A 5,865-nucleotide genomic window follows, 5' to 3' on the forward strand; every position below is an offset into this window, starting at 1 on the left:
CATCAGCAGCATCTCTGCTGGCATTCAAAAAGCCCAGCGGGAAGACAGGCAAAGAAACTCCAGCGTCTTCACTGAAGCCAATTCCTGCAGCATCAGAACCATGATCATGTGAAATCAGCTTTGTTCGTCTGGACACTGCATTCACATGACTTCAAAGCAGATCTTCTTTTCACAACTCAAGGATGGCATCGACCTCGAGGAGGACAGGGAAAACATTTTAAGGGCACTGAAGGGCTCATTGAAAAGGGGACAAATTGACATCGGTGCATGGGAGGGATTTCCCACAAATCGTACCATGTGGTGGCACCTCATCCATCAAGCCGCACTGCAAACTAACTGCATAAACTCAACTGCAGAGAAATGACTAAAGCAAAGGAAAAGGAAGCAGATTCTTTTGACCTCTCTGTCCAAAGAGCCTGTGGCTCCAGGATTGGCCAGCTGAGTCACCTAAGGAGACGTCATTCTCTTTCGAAGGGACCAGAAATGACCATGATGAAGTCATTGAGTATGAGGGAGTCAGTTACAAACTTTGACAAGGACAGTGGGCAGTGCAGAAACCAGACTTGATGAACTTGGACAGTGAGTGACTGGAGTGATGAACACTGAACTGAGGTGCAGAAAGCTTGAGAGGGAGCTAGAGAAGGGAAAGTGGTTAGTGCATGGAGAGGCAATGGATATATTTTTTGAGCAGTGATGCTAGGGCACAAGTTTTGGGGGGTGGAAGAACAAGACCCGAGGAAAGGGAATCATTGACAATGTTACAGAACATTGGACTAAGGATAACTGTGTAGTTAGGAGTTAGATTGTGAGGCAGCATGAAGAAGGAGATGACCCTGATGAGGCAGAACAGGGTATGATGTTTAGGTGATCCAAGTTCAGGGTTAAATATCAGGAGGCAGCCAGGCGGATTATGTCGATCTTTGAGAAATGGAATCCATCACCTTTTTGCACATAGTGTTGGTGATAATGGAGGGGACAGTGGGAATTTGAAGTTATTTGAACCATGTACAATTCTTTAATGATTTTCCTGCGTAGTGCAAAATCATCTCTCGTAGATAGAAGTGTGCCAACACATTTCCTGAGTAGTGTACTTAATTTGTTTGGAGGTAATTATCCACGGAAGTATCAGTGTTCCTTCCTCAATTATTCTGCACAGCACATAATGACAGGTTGCTGCAGATTGCGTAGTGAACAAGGATCAGAGCTAATCTCGAAAAATCTCTGTAAAGTTAACTCACACTAATTTATTTCACATGTAAATATACATTAATATTTGCACAAAAGCCACATTGTTAAGGCTTGTGATTTATTTTGATGTGACATTCCATCGGTGATTTTGAATAATCCGTGACAAGTGAGATTTTTTCCAGCAAAGCGATTGTTAAAAATTTAGACTCCAGTTGCTGGACCTTTCTTCTCAGATATAATTGTAGGTGACTCCTGGGATGTGATAACTATTCCATAATTTAATACAGCTGTGAATGTAGATGTACTCCTGTTGTTTTGGTGTCTTTGTGTAACTGCCAATTTCAAGTTTTATATCTGCTTTCTAAAATTCATTCACAGGCTGTGGGCTTCGTTAGCTGGGTCGGTTTTTAATGCCCATCCCTAGTTGCCCTTGAGAAGGTGGTGGTGAGCTGCTTTCTTGAACCGCTGCAGTCCATGTGGTGTAGGTACACCCACAGTGCTGTTAGGGAGGGAGTTCCAGGATTTTGACCCAGCAACAGTGAAGGAACAGCGATATATTTCCAAGTCAGCATGGTGAGTGAGTTGGAGGGGAACTTCCAGGTGGTGGTGTTCCCATGTGTCTGCTGCCTTTGTCCTTCTAGATGGTAGTGGTTGTGGGTTTGGAAGGTGCTGTCTAAGGCTCCTTGGTGAATTCCTGCAGTGCATCTTGTAGATGGTACACACTGCTGCTACTGTGCATCAGTGGTGGAGGGAGTGAATGTTTGTGAATGTGTTGCCAATCGAGCGGGCTGCTTTGTCCTGGACGGTGTCAAGCTTCTTGAGTGTTGTGGGAGCTGCACTCATCCAGGCAAGTGGGGAGTATTCCATCACACTCCTGACTTGTGCCTTGGGGATGGGCTTTGGGGAGTCAGGAGGTGGATTACTTGTTGCACAATTCCTAGTATCTGACCTGCTGTTGTAGCCACAGTATTTATATGGTTAGACCAGTGCAGTTTCTGGTCAATGGTAACCCCCAGGATGCTGATAGTGTGGGATTCAGTGATGGTAATGCCATTGAATGTCAAGGGGTGATGGTTGGATTCTCTCTTGTCGGAGATGGTCATTGCCTGGCACTTGTGTGGTGTGAATGTTATTTGCCACTTGTCAGCCCAAGCCTGGATATTGTCCAGCTCTTGCTGCATTTGGACATGGACTGCTTCAGTATCTGAGGAGTCGCGAATGGTGCTGAACATTGTATAATTATCAACGAACATCCCCACTTCTGACCTTATGATGGAAGGAAGGTCATTGATGAAGCAGCTGAAGATGGTTGGGCCATAGGACACTACCCTGAGGAACTCCTGCAGTGATGTCCTGGAGCTGAGATGACTGAAATCCAACAACCACAACCACCTTCCTTTGTGCTAGGTATGACTCCAAACAGTAGAGAGTTTTCCCCCTGATTCCATTGACTCCAGTTTTGCTGGGGCTCCTTGATGCCGCACTTGGTCAAATGCAGTCTCGATGTCAAGGGCAGTCACTCTCAACTCATCTCGGGAGTTCAGCTCTTTTGCCCATGTTTGAACCAAGGCTGTAGTGAGGTCAGGAGCTGAGTGGCTCTGGTGGAACCCAAACTGGGTGTCAGTGAGCAGTTTATTGCTAAGCAAGTGCCGTTTGACAGCACTGTTGATGACCCCTTCCATTTACTGATGATGAGAGTAGACTGATGGGGTGGTACTTGGCCGGGTTGGATTTGTCCTGCTTTTTGTGTACAGGGCATACCTGGGCAATTTTCCACATAGCCGGGTAGATGCCAGGGTTGTAGCTGTACTGGAACAGCTTGGCTAGGGGTGCAGCAAGTTCTGGAGCACAAGTCTTCAGTACTATTGCCAGAACATTGTCAGGGCCTATGCCACAATATTCCACCACCATTCACGGCTGATGTGGCAGAGCATAGATATGACCTGTTGGTTGTGGGGTCGCTTAGCTCTGTCTTTCACTTGCTCCTTATGCTATTTGGCACACAAGTAGTCCTGTGTTATAGCTTCACTAGGTTGACCTCATTTTGAGGTATGCCTGGTGCTGCTCCTGGCATGCCCTCCTGTACTCTTCATTGAACCAGGGTTGATCCCCTGGCTTGATGGTAATGGTAGAGTGGGGGATATGCCGGGCCATGAGGCTACAGTTTGCGTTCAAGTACAATTCTGCTGCTGCTGATGGCCCACAGCGCCTCATGGATGCCCAGTATTGAGTTGCTAGATCTGTTCGAAATCTATCCCATTTAACACAGTGGTAGTGCCACACAACACGATGGAGGGTATCCTCACTGTGAAGATGGGACTTCATCTCCACAATGACTGTACAGTGGTCCTTCCTACCATTACTGCCATGGACAGATGCATCTGTGACAGGCAGGTTGGTGGGGATGAGGTCAAGTAAGTTTTTCCCTCTTGTTGGTTGCCTCATCACCTGCCGCAGACCCAGTCTAGCAGCTATGTCATTTAGGATTTGGCCAGTTTAGTCAGTTGTGGTGCTACCGAGCCACTCTTGGTAATGGACATTGAAGTCCCCCACCCAGAGTACATTCTGTGCCCTTGCCATCCTCAGTGCTTCCTCCAAGTGGTGTTCAACACGGGGCACTGATTCATCAGCAGGTTTGTCTACGTTTGACCTGATGCCATGAGACTTCATGTGGTCTGGTGTTGATGTTGAGGACTCCCAGGGCAACTCCCTCCCAACTGTATGCCACTGTGCTGCCACCTCTGTTGGGTCTGTCCTGCCAATGGGATGGTGATGGTGGTGTCTGGGACATTATCTGTCAGATATGATTCCACGAGGATGACTATGTCAGGCTGTTGCTTGACTAGTCTGTGAAACAGCTCTCCCCATTTTTGGCACTAGCCCCAGATGTTAGTAAGGACGACTTTGCAGGGTTGACAGGGCTGAGTTTCCCATTGTCCTTTCCAGTGCCTAGGTCAACGCTGGCTCGTCCGTCCGGTTTCATTCCTTTTTTGCGGCTTTGTAGCGGTTTGTTACAACTGAGTAGCTTGCTAGGCCATTTCAGTCCACCGCATTGCTGTTGGTCTGGAGTCACATGTAGGCCAGGTAACAACAATAGATTTCCTTCCCTAAAGGGCAGTAGTGAACCAGATGGGTTTTTACAACAATGGCTCCATGGTCATCGTTAAGACTTTTAGTTCCAGACTTGTTATTGAAGTCAAATTCCACCATCTGCCGTGGCAGGATTCGAACCCAGGTCCCCAGAGGAATTCCCTAGGTCTCTGGATTACTAGCCCAGTGACAATACCACTACGCCACCACCTCCCCATAAGCAGCCTGCTGGACGAGTGAGTAGCCGACTCAAGAGGGGCAGGCCTAACCCATTTCACAGAGAGTCTGATTTACATTCCACTGGCCAACCTTCAATGCTCAGTTAAAGCCCTGGAGAACGTTGGGGGGGGGGGGGGGGGGGGGGGGGGGGGGGGTGTGGCGGTGGTAAGAGGGGGATGTGACAGGGTCTCGTCAATGGGAAGCTCCGTGCAGGAGAGGTCCAGAATTTCCTTGTGGGGTCTGAAGAACAACCCCGCTCCCACAAAATAAAAGTTTAAACTTTACCTTGCAAGGTAGTTTCTAATTTCAGACCAGATCTCACTGAGCAATAGTTGAAATGCAATTGGGATTCTATCATGACCTGGGATGCCAATTGGCAGAAAGCATCACACCTAACCCAAGAGGAAGCAAAAATTTCCTCTTCTGTCTTCGCTAAGTGAAGACCAACAAAAAAAAAGCAGCAAATTAATAACTGATAATTTGAAGTAAAGAATTACAATAAAGACCCATGATCAAATCCCACTCAATCATATTTTTTCTCCTGTAAACGAAATGCTCACAGTGATTCACAGCTGGCTTTGTAAAAGCTCACTGATTTTATCTAGTTGACAGCTGAGTAACGCAGACCAGGAAGGTCCCATATCTGATCTCTGGTCGGGGCTGGATAAGCCGTTAGTTGGCATAAGAGATACGCCAGTTGCCACAGATTGGAGGACAGTGGAACATCTGCCAAGATTTCCATTCCTTGCTGTGATGCAGCCCAATTCAAATTGGGCTTAAACGGGTGTAGGTGTGTTGGGGGGGGGGTGGGGGGTTAGGGCTTGGCTATGATGTTACTTGCAGTCAAGGGCAATAACACAGGGTAGCAGAGGTCCAACAATGCCCATGGAATCACAACTCAGTAAAGGAATCAACAGCTTCAGAAAAGGGGAACAAAAACGGAGAGAGAAATGTAATAAAAGGTTTTACAAAAGTAATTGGCATTACTTTAAGGTTCACTGGATTTCAAATATTCTGTTGAATACAAAGCATACCATGCTTTTGGCAAAACTATAATTTCCTTCTTCGCCCCCATCCTATTAACCCTCCCTGCTCTATTGGAAAGGTCTGGCCCAGAAACATGTTCTGATAGTGTCAGTATTACTCCTTGAATTACTTAAATAGTATCTTGCCAACCAGTTTTCATTCTCCCCCAACAGAAAGCAAGAGGACATGTCCTTAGTAATGACTTGTAGCTCTGCAATGGTAGAAGTGACACAGAATAGTGGATATATGTCAGTGTATCATGTCAGTGTGCCAAATCACCATCTAATTAGTCAGTCTGACATCATACTGGTACAGGACACTCAAATGATTCAAGACACACAA

Source organism: Carcharodon carcharias, chromosome 15, assembly GCF_017639515.1.
Source record: "Carcharodon carcharias isolate sCarCar2 chromosome 15, sCarCar2.pri, whole genome shotgun sequence".
In the NCBI taxonomy this organism is placed as follows: Eukaryota; Metazoa; Chordata; class Chondrichthyes; order Lamniformes; family Lamnidae; genus Carcharodon; species Carcharodon carcharias.